Source organism: Schistocerca nitens, chromosome 2 (assembly GCF_023898315.1).
Source record: "Schistocerca nitens isolate TAMUIC-IGC-003100 chromosome 2, iqSchNite1.1, whole genome shotgun sequence".
Classification (NCBI taxonomy): Eukaryota; Metazoa; Arthropoda; class Insecta; order Orthoptera; family Acrididae; genus Schistocerca; species Schistocerca nitens.
Genome location: NC_064615.1, coordinates 975,944,673 through 975,958,761, shown reverse-complemented (window position 1 = coordinate 975,958,761; position 14,089 = coordinate 975,944,673). Strand labels below are relative to the sequence as shown.

Sequence of the window (14,089 nt, the reverse complement as noted above, 5' to 3'; positions counted from 1 at the left end):
GACTATTTTCTTTAATTCCTCCCGCATATTGGCAACTCTCCTCGCTTCCACTTCCACCGTCTTGTTTCATGTATCTCTAGGCCTGTTTCTCTTCTTTGTTCCTTGGGAATTCCATTGTAATGCGTTCCTTTCGACTGCACTATCCGGCTTACTCAATTTGTGCTCCAGCCATCTCCACTTTCTTTCACGTATCTGTTCTTCTATAGGTGTCTGATTTGTTTTTCTCGGAATATCCTTAGTACTTACTTTTTCTGGCGACCAGATATTATGCGCCGGAAAAACCTACTTTTAATACACAAGTATAGAAGTATCGCAGTGAAGATAACCTGATTGGTAGTAATTGTCAGGGAGAGGGACTGACCTTGACGAGGGGACACGAACCTAACATAAAGGAATTATGTGTTCCATTGCAGTTTAGTTAAACACGCGACATGAGGAATGAACATGTACCAATGTCATCTAAGTAAGTGCTGCGGCATGAAGAAAAGGCATATCTGCGTCCTTATGACACCAAAACCTTGCCCAGAGTGTGGTCACTTCCGATGGACCACGCACTCCCCAATTGAAATCAGCGCTAAGCCTCTGATTGACTCTCTCAAGCCAAATACGTTGAGGTGCGTGAGACATACCTCGTACAGCTGCACAGAGACAACGCCGGCAATATTTGATCCGCTAACGCGAGGGCGTGACGTCTGCCCGTATCCATGACAACGTCCTTGGACACGAACCTGCAAGGACAGCTTGCGGCCGCGGCGAATTCTGCGAGTACCATCCAGTTCTCGCCGAAGCAGCGGGCGGCGCCGGTCCCGATGCAATCCCACTGCTGGCGCAACTCCAGAGCTTCCACCTCCTCCTTCCTCCCACTTCGCCGCTGAAGACGGATGGATAGCGCCAGCGGAGATGCTATCTGCGCATTTTGTCCGGGGAGCGATGCGTATTTGTCAGACGGATCAGATAGCGGTCACGAAGTAATTTGGTGCTGCTGAACCAGTATTAGAACGAGAAAAATGTACCGTATATAAACGTCATGTATGAAACGTGAGTTAAGCGATAAGCAGCCTCCTCGTGTAGCTTAACGTGCAGTACGCTAGCTAGAGAGAAACGAGAGATGCGTATCATGTCATTTCTGGAAACCCAGAATCTACTCTGTAGGAATCAACATGGTTTCCGGAAACAGCGATCGTGTGAGACCCAGCTCGCTTTATTTGTTCTTGAGACCCAGAAAATATTAGATACAGGCTCCCAGGTAGATGCCAATTTCCTTGACTTCCGGAAGGCGTTCGATACAGTTCCACACTGTCGCCTGATAAAGAAAGTAAGAGCCTACGGAATATCAGACCAGCTGTGTGGCTGGATTGAAGAGTTTTTAGCAAACAGAACACAGCATGTTGTTCTCAATGAAAAGCCGTCTACAGATGTTAAAGTAACCTCTGGCGTGCCACAGGGGAGTGTTATGGGACCATTGCTTTTCACAACATATATAAATGACCTAGTAGATAGTGTCGGAAGTTCCATGCGGCTTTTCGCGGATGATGCTGTAGTATACAGAGAAGTTGTAGCATTAGAAAATTGCAGCTAAATGCAGGAAGATCTGCAGCGGATAGGCACTTGGTGCAGGGAGTGGCAACTGACCCTTAACATAGACAAATGTAATGTACTGCGAATACATAGAAAGAAGGATCCTTTATTGTATGACTAATATGATAGCAGAACAAACACTGGTAGCAGTTACTTCTGTAAAATATCTGGGAGTATGCGTACGGAACGATTTGAAGTGGAATGATCGTATAAAATTAATTGTTGGTAAGGCGGGTGCCAGGTTGAGATTCATTGGGAGAGTCCTTAGAAAATGTAGTCCATCAACAAAGGAGGTGGCTTACAAAACACTCGTTCGACCTATACTTGAGTATTGCTCATCAGTGTGGGATCCTTACCAGGTCGGGTTGACAGAGGAGATAGATAAGATCCAAAGAAGAGTGGCGCGTTTCGTCACAGGGTTTTTTGGTAAGCGTGATAGCGTTAAGGAGATGTTTAGCAAAATCAAGTGGCAGAGACTGCAAGAGAGCCGTTTTGCATCGCGGTGTAGCTTGCTGTCCAGGTTTCGAGAGGGTGCGTTTGTGGATAAGGTATCGAATATATTGCTTCCCCCTACTTACACCTCCCGAGAAGATCACGAATGTAAAATTAGAGAGATTCGAGCCCGCACGGAGGCTTTCCGGCAGTCGTTCTTCCCGCGAACCATACGCAACTGGAACAGGAAAGGGAGGTAATGACAGTGTCACGTTAAGTGCCCTCCGCCACACACCCTTGGGTGGCTTGTGGAGTATAAATGTAGATGTAGATGTAAATGTAGATGTAGAGGTGAACAGAAATCGGATCAAATTCTCTAATTTTGTACTGGTACACCAGCCAGCCTGTGGTTTGTTTTTTTCTTTTTTTTGGATATTCCAGGCTGGTCTAGAAAAATGCCGCATTGTTGCCCAACCTCCGCCTCAGAAAATAAGATACACACAAACAATACAATAACGAACAGAACAAGTTCTACACTTTTCGGGGCAAGATGGCACATGCGAGCCTCCCTCCTTCAAGCCGCCCTCACGAGAACCGAGAAGGCGTTCGTAGACGAGGGACTGGTGGAATTTTGTGACCTTTCACTGCAAAACACGTCGTAGCGTGAAATACGGAATAAGACAGATCAGATTTTTGTTTCGTGGGGAGAAACTGGGCCACTGGGCTGCAGGATCGCACGCTACGTGACAGGTAAAACTTTGCGGTTGCCATAATGGCTTTAGTCATTTTCCGTTTGATCTCAAATACGGAGGGATCATTTTAGAACTATGCTATCTCCATTTCTTCAATGTGTGTGGGAAGAACTGGTCCGTGCCTGAGAATGGAACACGATTGAATTTATTTATGTATATAAAAAAGCAGTAGGAAAGACACATGAAACATAGAGGAATAAGTTTGCAAGTGCAGGATATAAAATTTAGGGGAAAATTCTTAGTAAAAAATCGGTAACGTTAATCTCAGAAGAACCAATACGCTTCAGAAAAGATCTTCAAGTAACGATAATGTATTTATAATAAGACAAATTACTGAAAAAGTCGAGAATTTGGCTTAGAAACACATTTAGCATTTACTGATTACGAAAAAGCCTTCGAAAAGGTAAAAATGTCGCTATTGTGAAAAATACTGAAAATAAAACTGCTCCTAAACACCTCATTTGTACCATAAAGAGTCTTTATTTAAATACGGCAGGCCGCTGTGGCCGAGCAGTTCTAGGCGCTTCAGTCCGAAACCGCCCTACTGCTACGGTCGCAGGTTCGAATCTGCCTCGGGCATGGATGTGTGTGCTGTCCGTAGCTTAGTTAGGTTTAAGTAGTTTTAGGTCTAGGGGGCTGATGACCTCAGATGTTAAGTCCCATAGTGCTTAGAGCCATTCGAACCATTTAAATACGAAAATAGTTATAAGAGTTATTACTTCAGCTTCCTAAACGTCGGAGGAAATTTTAATGAATGAAGATATTCGACCAGGGGTGTAGCCTGTCACCCGCTTTATTTAGTTTATGTATTGACGATCAAGCTTTGAAGTGGAAAAATGGAAGTAGGATCTAGCATAACATTAAATACTCACTGATTATTATAATAAATAATTATTCACTGATGACCAGGTAATTATACAGGAAAGAAAGATAATTTACAAAGAGCCGTATAGACTGAGTCAAAAGCAATACAAAAAGCAATATACTACAACTAACTATAACTGAAAACGAGACAAAAATGATGACATTCAAAGGGAAAAATTCAGTCAGATCAAAAATAACAATAAATGAGAAGTATCCCTCTTCAGTTATCTAGAATGTGATATTAGTCTCAACTATGACAAAGACAGTGAACAGAAGGTTAATAAATATCGAGCCATCAGCGGAAAAATTGGTACAACGTTGGGAAGGAAAACAAGAAAGAAAACACAAATGAAATTCTGTAAAGATATTGCTGTACCTACTTTTGAATATGGTTCTATAACATGGGTAGTAACAAAGAAAGAAAAAAACGCGTATAGAGGCAGCAGAAATGAAGCTGATGAGATATATAAGGAGCTGTAGTAAAATGGATAAAATAGGGAATGAAACAATAAGATTTAAAAATCTTTTCAAGTTAATGAGAAGGTAGAAGAGAGTAGAATGAAATGGAAGGATAATGTTGACAGAATGATAGAAGATAGATTGCCAAAAAGATTATGAATTATCAGCAAACTGGACAGAGAGAACTAGGTACGTGTGGTAAGAGATGGATGGATGGATGGATGGATGGATGATGGATACCGGTACAGGTAACTATAATACCTGATCCTTGGAACGAGATGACGATCTCAAATTTGGTGGGGATTATATTAGAACTAGCGTTCTATCAACGTACACTGTTTCAAAGAACCAGCACATCGAGAATTTCTCGAAAACTCGTCGTTATTGATACGACTAGCTGTAATAAAATGGCGGAAATTATCATATTGTCAGGTTACAGAATTTTCGTATTATAACTTGAGTGTTATGAAAGTAGGACATTTCTCGGCAATGGCCCACTGAAACCTTAGTTAGCAGCTGTCCGAAGTGGTTAGTACGACGAGAGACGCAGAAAATAAAGAAAAACGAGTACCGAACTATGATTAAACACTTTCAATTTCTCGAGTATAAGTTATTCGATACGGTTTTGATAGGTTAGTATATAGAATCATAAATGACTAATCGAGACCATTCTAATGTTACGGTTTGGTACTGGAACTGATTGAAAAGCAACAAAGCGGTCAGTATTGATATACAAGAAAGTGGCTCTTCCAGCATAGCACACTCCAGCTAGCAGAGAAACAGTCACGACGTCGTAAGCGTACGGTGCGAGACCCTATCTGGTTCATTTGGTTGCCTTGATTCCACTTTATTCAGCAGTCTGAAAAACTGATTTGGTAGGAAGAAATTTTCAACAAACTAAAATATTGTCACCTTCATAACTGAGTATGCTGAAAAGTTTGAGGAAACTATTTCTCCAGTGTGATGGTAAAGTCTCTTTGGGTCAAGTGTCTTTTTATCTAAGGAGACTGTTGAGACGCAAAATATATATAAAAAATTAGTTATTAGAGTATCCAGCCATCGCATATGCTCCTTAGAGTTGTGATCTTTCTGTAACGATATTTTTTTATCACAATCCAACTAGAGAAAAACAAAGAGGACTTCGATTGGTTCAAATGGCTCTAAGCACTATGGGACTTAACATCTAACCGAGCGAGGTGGCGCAGTGGTTAGACACTGGACTCGCATTCGGGAGGACGACGGTTCAATCCCGCGTCCGGCCATCCTGATTTAGGTTTTCCGTGATTTCCCTAAATCACTCCAGGCAAATGCCGGGATGGTTCCTCTGAAAGGGCACGGCCGACTTCCTTCCCCATCCTTCCCTAATCCGATGAGACCGATGACCACGCTGTCTGGTCTCCTTCCCCAAACCAACCAACCAACTTAACATCTTAGGTCATCAGTCCCCTATACTTAGAACTACTTCAACCTAACTAACCTAAGGACTTCACACACATCCATGCCCGAGGCAGGATTCGAACCTGTGACCGTAGCGGCAGCGCGGTTCCGGACTGAAAGGCCTAGAACCGCTCGGCCACAGCGGCCGGCAAAGAGGACACCGATAATGAGTCAGAGTACACCATCGTAGTTAATACTACGTTAATGCAATGAACAGTAAAGGTCGCAATTTGTTGCACAACAGTCACAAATTACTAGTTTCTGTCAGTGAGTATCAACAGTCTTGGGTGTTTTCGTCAGTAAACATGATCTCGGCACGTTTGCGGTACACGTACCATACCAAAATCTCCTAACAGTACTTGACAATGTTAGTTATATGGTACGTGTAACGAGATATCTTATATCGAAGATAATACCGAAAACTAACTGTGGCTACTGGCCGAGACTAGTGATATGGGTAACATTTGTCATATAACTGCGATCTTCACTGAGAAATATGACAAAGTTCAAAGTAAGAAGCGACTAAACTACCAATTCATGAGGCATGTCGCTTCAGTTTCATATAAAACGTGAGCCACAAAAGACAACATGTAGTGAGTGAAAGTTTTTTTTAATAAAAGCAGGTTAGGATTCATATCTACCACCTAGACCTTGTCACAAAGAAGCTAAATATCGAGCCATTGTTGCTCTACCGATTAGCCTGCACTGAACAGACGACTGTAGCCTGTAAGATATCAGTGTCAATCCGCTGCAGAATATAAAATATTATTTCCTGTCGAGCTTAAAAAGAAACTCGTAGGAACACTAATACTTCCCATATCCCCTACGAACAGTAATATCCGGTACGTGCTGGTAACCGTAGAGTCTATCATACTTTGTGTTCTGTCTATAGTATTCCCGATCATTGCACTCCCTCTTAATCTTCAACTCACAGTACCATCCGAACAGCAGTGCAAGACAAACTAACCTGTGCACAGCCATCCAACATGTAAATATTCGTTATCAAGAAAGTAAAATCCTCACTATACCACTACATAACACAGCCGTCTACTTAAAATCATTTTCGATATCAGGATCCCATCTCTGCAACAATCTCTTCAAAATTTTAGAGAAATTAAATTCGTACCGAACGCCTAATGGTTCACTTCCTAGTACAATAGCTGTCTTCCAGATAGCTGTCTGAAACTCACTTATCAGCCCCGCCGTCCCCCAGCATTTCTCCTTCCCATTTCCTACAGAGTTTTCTATTGAAAGTCTGTTCATAATAACCACAGTCACTGTCGTTTCGATCTTCTCTATCTTCATGCTTTCCATTGCTCATGATACTGGACACAACATCAAAAGTACTCATATAGTCAATGTCATGTTATACTTAATGTCCTTTATTACAATTGTTATTATTATTGCCAATTATTGTTATTACTCACAACTTGTATTTGTGTTGTAATATATTTTGGTGTAAACTGTCACTGCTGCGATGAAAGAGATACAAGGCTAAAAACACTATGAATAATCAAATAAATGATGTATTATTTAAACGAATTCCGCACACCGTTTAGAAATACGGCACTGTCATCTCGATGAAAAGAGTCAGCAGGTGGCAAATAACGACTCAGAGACGTATCTCACTGGATTACTGAGTCGCTACACTATCGTTGTTGTCACGTCGTAAGAAAAAATGGCAGCGTTACAGAAACCAGCGAGCCATTACGAGCGCAGTTCCCAGCCTTCGCCGACATTAAGTATGCAACCCGCCTTGCTGGCGTGCCTTTTTGGTCATCCACCTCCCGGCGGCACCTTTTCATGGTCGGCAGCTAGCTTGTCGCGGCGGAGAATTCTGTCAGCCGCATGTTTGAAACGCGATGATTTCAAGAGCTCTGCGTGCTGTGTTAGCGAATTAAAAATGACATTCTACTGGACATCAAAGAAACTCTGCATGACCTTGTCAGCTCTTCGTCGGAAACCAGTTCAACAGGTTTGCCCACTAGGCTTACGAACTGATGATGCGAGAGACATCTGATCTTCACTGTGCAACCGACCAGATGTGCAGCTCTTAACAGAATTAATGATAAAAAATCGTCTGGACATTCATATGGTAGATGACAGTAGGGAGTGAACGTTCTGTACCTTCAGTACGTGACGGAATGTGCAGTGCTGCGACTGTAAATCATTCACTCTGGGGCAAATAGCGCCCAGCTGCGCGAACGTATTTCTTTGCTTCGTAAGCAAACATTTGAAGGTCGGGTGCATGGCACAGCGGATTGTATTGGGCGAGACTCGTTTATAAACTCTGCCGCTAGTGGCAGCACCTGTCACACAACTGCAATGCAAGCAATGGACGAACAAGACCAGTCAGGAAATTTTTAGTCAAAACAACATTGTGTTCCGGAAGACAACAAATTATCAGTTACTAATGAGTTTTTCGGCGCTCCATTTAACTTTAATCTGTGACAGTGAAAAATTCAAGTAATATAAATGCTAAACAATCGCAGTAGTAAGTTCGGGTTGTATCGAACAAGGCAATGTACCAGACAAACTAGATAGCGTAAAAATTTAAATTTTTATGTTTTTTAACAGGCAAATATAGTGCATTCAGGACGTAAATGATATGAAAATAGTATGGTGAAAGCTGCAAGAAAAGGTAGACTTTTTGGAATTACAATCAGGAAAGTGGGTGACAAATATACAGTTCCAAGAAGTACGTGAAACGATATACGTAAAGTTTTAAGGGAAAACCGAGAGGTGGCCGTGAAACCTATTTTAGGAAACTATTTTTCCCATTAGTACCCACTGATGAATGGGAAACAGCTTTGTATGATGATGTAAGTAATTTACATAGCTGCTGATAACTTTAAATCTAGTGCACAAGTATGCACAGCAACTGAAAATAAAAATCAGTTAAACAAGACAAAAATGAAAACGAATAAAGACTTTTACTATGATTTTATGAGAAACCATGAAGACTTTAGTTGAAGACAGCTGAACCCGTGAGGTTGCAGCGAGAAGTGGCAAAGAACAAGTTGACAGTTTCTTTGACAGAGTAGCTGAGCAAATTCACAAGTTCAAGTTTATAACCATTTAAGATCTAACTGAAACGTTTTTTGGAACAAAAATGACTTTTTTTACATACTAAAATTTTGTGTCCGATGCAACACTTCAAAAATTTAAATGTCCAAAATGCAAAGAAGAGAAAAATATTTTTAACAGTCAAGCAATATATCTTCGTATGACATCGCGTTTTACAATTATATCAAGTAATGTATCATAATCCTGTTAAGTGTCAAAAATGTTCAACACAACCTTCCTTACTATTATACGAGGATCAGGCACCAAACGGAAACCAAGTGTAAATCCGAAGAAGATTTGCCACAGGTAAGCTGGACAGTGTCTCTAGCATGCCCGCCGACAGCGTCAGGTTGCTTTTTCCAGTTCTGGGAGGACAGTGAGCACGTAATGATGCCTAGAAAACAGTGTCTTCTGCCGTATCTGAGGGCCTGGTGAGAGATTTCACCTGATGCCATGCACCCTACGTAACGTAACTGTCATTAGTTTCCTTCTTCATGACAATTCTCGGTCGCAGTCTGCAGGGACAATGAAGATGCTCCTGCAGCGTTTTCGATGGAAAGTTTTTGGTCACTCACAATATAGTTCGTAATTGGCTCCCCTTAGTTTCATCTCTGCTCACATGAACCTTTGGCTTGAAGAGATTTTAGCAAAGACAACGAGCTGTATACCAGCATAAAGTGGCTGCCTTCTACGACGAGTATGTTGGAAAGTTGGTACAACGCTATGACGAATGTCGAAGTCGGAGCGGCGACTTTGTAGAGAAGTAGCTGGAAGGTGCAACTAACTGTTGCAAATAAAAAACTGTTGATTTTGACAGTGGTTTCCATTTCGCGACCGATCGGTCTTTACTTTCTGATTAGCACTCGCAATTCTGAAAGAGCCCACGTGTCATATACTACCCAAACTTCCTCTATGCTGTTCCAGTACCCCTTGCCAACCAGGGAAAAGACGGCTTACAAGAGATACTGTATTTTGTTGAAAGCCCGTTGTAGGTTTTTATACTTTAAACTTAGGCTAATGTAAATACTGATTCCATTGTCTAAATCAAAGTATACCATTATGCACTTAATCTGATTTACTCGAAAGAAGTTATGAGAGGAGAAAGCGAAATCATCACGTCGAACTTGCCTATTATGTCTACGAGAAATTGCTACGACAACTAAAATCCAAACCACTTTCAATGACACAGTTTTGCTGAAAAGATCCAGTTTGCTGACAGCTCCTTAAAAAAGATGGATTCGTAATATAAGATCTGTATACGTGTCATTAGGGCTATGTATTAGCAGTCTTTCAGAGGATGGGAAGTGAATGCAGAAAATAAATTAAAGAGAACTTTTATATGATACGAAAAATAACCCTGGGTTCGTTGCGGGTCGGCGGTGGGGTGAGTGGACTGCTGTGGTCTATTTTGGGGTTGTGAACAAGTGAGGGCTACGGCGGGACGAAGCCTCTCGATCGTTTCTAGGTCCCCGGTTTAATACAACACGAAAATTGTTCCATTCTTGTTCTACTTCTATATTCAGAAAAAAGACAAAAATTTGAAAACTCACGAAATAATTTTGGATGGAGACGAATGCTCTTTGTAGGTCTCATAATTCAATCGCCGGAAATCACCTACTTGTAAAATGAGATAAAATTATTTTTAATAGTGTCAGTGATCATCCTACTGATTTTAATTAGACATTTCTTTATAATCGCGAAATCAATTACGCATTAGGAAGACCTGTTTCGACAACATATGTTCGTGAATAGCTTACTGGTTTGAATTTTAAAATTTTCCCGGCGAATTGACTGTTCAAACAAATTTCGGGCTTGCAGCCGGTCGTCGTTCAATACTTCGCACGATATTTCAACTGGGCACCTGCCAGTCATCTTCAGGTGAGCCGTCGCAGACTGGCGATAAAGTTCTCCGCTCCGCAATATATAGCGTACTGTAACTATTCTGCGCATACGTCGAAAACTTGATAGTTGAACCAACACTGCCCGCCGGCAGCGCCCTCGCTGGTGGAATAGCAGAACTCAGTCGCCCTCTGCGTTGTTGTTTGCCACGGCCGTCGACGCACTCTGTCGTCTTCGATTTGAGCAAATCGTGGAGATGATGGGATTCCATGCACTGTCCAGCTGGTAGCCGCTGTCACGGTTTAACAGATTTTCCGCCAGTCGTATTTCTACGGATTCTTTAATAATGGAGTCCCAGAAAGACGTTGCTGTAGACAAAATCATTGTTTTCTCATACTCCATTGAATGTCCAGTAGAAATACGATGTTCAGCAATAGCGGACTTGCTTGGCTGCAAAAGGCGGGTGTAACGTTGATGTTCAGTGCAGCGTTCTTTCACGGTGCGTGTGGTTTGACCTATGTAAGCCATACCACATTGGCACGGTATCTTGTAAATTCCGGCCTTTCGTAGTAACAGATTGTCCTTAACTGATCCCACAAGGTCCGCAATCTTCGATGGTGGGCGGAAAACCACTTTTACCTGAAATTTTCGGAGGATTCTCGCTATTTTAAACGAAGTGTTGCCAACGAAAGGAAGAAAAGCTAAAGATTGTTCCGGCATGTTCTCCTCTTTATTCACTAAAACTAAGAAGCAGGAAGTGAATAAAGAGGAGAACATGCCGGAACAATCTTTAGCTTTTCTTCCTTTCGTTGGCAACACTTCGTTTAAAATAGCGAGAATCCTCCGAAAATTTCAGGTAAAAGTGGTTTTCCGCCCACCATCGAAGATTGCGGACCTTGTGGGATCAGTTAAGGACAATCTGTTACTACGAAAGGCCGGAATTTACAAGATACCGTGCCAATGTGGTATGGCTTACATAGGTCAAACCACACGCACCGTGAAAGAACGCTGCACTGAACATCAACGTTACACCCGCCTTTTGCAGCCAAGCAAGTCCGCTATTGCTGAACATTGTATTTCTACTGGACATTCAATGGAGTATGAGAAAACAATGATTTTGTCTACAGCAACGTCTTTCTGGGACTCCATTATTAAAGAATCCGTAGAAATACGACTGGCGGAAAATCTGTTAAACCGTGACAGCGGCTACCAGCTGGACAGTGCATGGAATCCCATCATCTCCACGATTTGCTCAAATCGAAGACGACAGAGTGCGTCGACGGCCGTGGCAAACAACAACGCAGAGGGCGACTGAGTTCTGCTATTCCACCAGCGAGGGCGCTGCCGGCGGGCAGTGTTGGTTCAACTATCAAGTTTTCGACGTATGCGCAGAATAGTTACAGTACGCTATATATTGCGGAGCGGAGAACTTTATCGCCAGTCTGCGACGGCTCACCTGAAGATGACTGGCAGGTGCCCAGTTGAAATATCGTGCGAAGTATTGAACGACGACCGGCTGCAAGCCCGAAATTTGTTTGAACAGCTTACTGGTTTGTTTTCGCACTTTCCTCAATCAAAATTAATGTTCAAGATGAATTAAAATACTGAACGTAGATACACTACGGTAACGATATTTCCATTATCTTCCAACCAAAAAGAAAGCAAGAAAGTTACGAAATTGAATGTTTCATTAAGCAAAGTAATAAGCGTATAGACATGTACCTCTCTGCGTTTCAACTTCATTTCGTTTTTAATCGGTGCCTTGCTTTCAAGCTGATCGATTAACGCTGGCCTGCAGCCGGATACTGACTCCCGGCACAACACAACATATCGTGCTGATAAAACCAGACAGCCTTGGCCTTTAGCAAGGGCGGTCAGCACTCGAGACGAAAAAGAAAAACCGCGCCAAGATTTGTTTACCACCCTCAGACTCTCGCTCGATCAAGCAGCTAGCCGATAGGCTCCGATCTCCATCCAGAGATTGGACTGGCTATTTGAGTTTATGTCCTGTAATAGTTTCCGAGAAGACCTCGCCGCTACTGGATGCCCTCTAACCCACACCAAACTTCTTGCGGGAACTGGGAACAATCCGCAACCATGCCTCTCGCAGTGGTCTCAGGAAATCTTGAAACGTCGTACATCAAAGTTTTTTGTCTGGGGGCAATTAAAATCGAAACTCCAAGATAACGATGGCAATAAATTAGCGCTATGTGTAAGAGATTTATGGCCGATACAAGAGCCTTCTGCAGTTTGTATTTCTTCAACCCGCTGTGCCTTGTTAAAAGTGAAATACATATTTATTCATTTCTTCACATATTACTAAAAAGGAAAAAAACCATTTCTGAAACAGAACAATCAAACAATAATATTATAACAAATAAAGCAAATTGCATTCACAAGTTTGGGACAAAGAACTGATTTATCTTTCCTTTTCTGTTTTTTTTCTTACCCTTTTAATCATTGTCTTTGTTTTCGTTTGTGTTTATGAGACACGGGACACAAAAGTAAAAAAGCTTCCACCCATTCACATACCATCAAAATTTGGTCGTAAAAAAAAACAAAAAAACAAAAAAACAAAAAAAAGGAAATCTTGTCTAAATTTCTTATCAAACTTAAATTGTAGCTAAGGAACTGCCTGTCAGAATGCGCCATATACACCGATCCGCACTTTCCATAAAATAGCTAGTTGCAATAAATTCATCAGAGTCAGAGATATATTTGCACAAGGAAATCTCAACAAGTAGTTCATGCGTACGCAATACAACAACTGTTTCCAGTCCATAGACTTTCCTTTGTTATTATTACAGAACCATTTGCTGAGTTTAATGACGATTGATCGTGGAAAGAAGCCTATTGAAGAATAGCAAATGAAAGGCTGTCAGTCAAGGTATATCTGTAAATGTTGTTTATCGGTAAATGAAACCCGTGCCTGCACAGTGCATTAGCTGGCTGTGGAGTTACATCTCCGATTCACCTATACTTAGTTTTAGAAACGTGGAAGTAGTTTTATACACCTGAAGCAGCCCAGCAGTTTGTGTGACGGACTCAACCCACAATCCTACCATTTCTCAACTACTGTACGCAAGCACGACTCTCGACCAGCCTTACGGAAACGGTGGAGGAGGAAAATTGTAAAGACAGAAAAAGACTTGACAATGCAAAACAAGATGATGTGTGTAGTACTTATACACTGAAATGAAATTAGGAAGAACTGCATCTCCATGCAAGCGTATGGACTAGAGATTCTTGGGCTATTTCTTTTCTTTTTGTCAGTCTTTTGACTGATTTGATGAGCCTCGCCAGCAATGCACCTCTTTTGCAAACCCTTTCCAGTCCCTGTCATCCTTTACAGTTTTTACCCTCTACAGTTCCCACACCTGCACCTGCCACTGAAGTTATTTCTAAATGTCTTAACACAATTTCTATCACCTTATATTTTCTCCTTGTATGTGTTTGCAACATGTCCCTTTCCTCCGCGATTCTGCGAAGCACCTCCCCATTTCTTATCGTATAACTTCACCTCAATTTTAAAATCCTTCTTTAGCACCACACTTCAAAAACTTCGAGTCCCTTCTTTTCCGGTTTTCCCTCAGACCATGATTACCACACAATATTATGCTCCAAACGTGCAATATCAGAAATTTCTTCGTCACACTAAGGAC

At 41.8% G+C, this 14,089-nt stretch overlaps 1 protein-coding gene across 1 annotated transcript in view; it reads left to right on the top strand.

The window, feature by feature from the left end:
• LOC126237304 (uncharacterized) overlaps positions 1-14,089 on the top strand; it is a 501,575-nt gene that overhangs the window by 338,163 nt on the left and 149,323 nt on the right. The window lies entirely within an intron of this gene.